At 36.2% G+C, this 464-nt stretch overlaps 1 protein-coding gene across 5 annotated transcripts in view; it reads right to left on the bottom strand.

The window, feature by feature from the left end:
• LOC107680378 (glutamate receptor 3) overlaps window positions 1-464 on the bottom strand; it is a 35,996-nt gene that overhangs the window by 4,485 nt on the left and 31,047 nt on the right. The gene's annotated exons all lie outside the window — the stretch shown is intronic.

Here is a 464-nt window from a genome sequence, read left to right as displayed (position 1 = left end):
GGGGGGGGGGGGTCCTTCTATAGGGGGCGCTGTGCAGTTTCATCAACTCAGTCAGGACTGAAAATAAACTTACCAGGGATATATCCCAGGTATATACATTCACTTAAGCAGATTTTATCCATCTTCAAATAATATAAAGCATTCAGACTCCTACTTACTCCCTTCATTAGCATTGCGCGATACTGCATCATTGCAGCAGGCCAATTAGAAATACTTTCTTTAAAATTTTCAATCTGATGATTAATCTCTATGAATGTTGCCTAGAGACGATTTACACACGAATCAGTAAACACAACAACAATATTGAGAATGAGGCCATGTCACAGCAGCAGAAGATAAAAAAATCTAATGAAATAGTTCATTGCTAAATCACTGCTATGAATGCTTACTACAAAATACTTTTATGTAACACTTAAATAATGAATGACGTACACTAGCAAGTGCTTTGTTAAATTTGTCATATC

This window comes from Sinocyclocheilus anshuiensis, unplaced genomic scaffold (genome assembly GCF_001515605.1).
Source record: "Sinocyclocheilus anshuiensis isolate Anshui unplaced genomic scaffold, SAMN03320099.WGS_v1.1 scaffold1262, whole genome shotgun sequence".
NCBI classification, from domain to species: Eukaryota; Metazoa; Chordata; class Actinopteri; order Cypriniformes; family Cyprinidae; genus Sinocyclocheilus; species Sinocyclocheilus anshuiensis.
The sequence above is the reverse complement of the archived record's forward strand: the minus strand, read 5'-3'. Positions and strand labels throughout refer to the sequence as shown.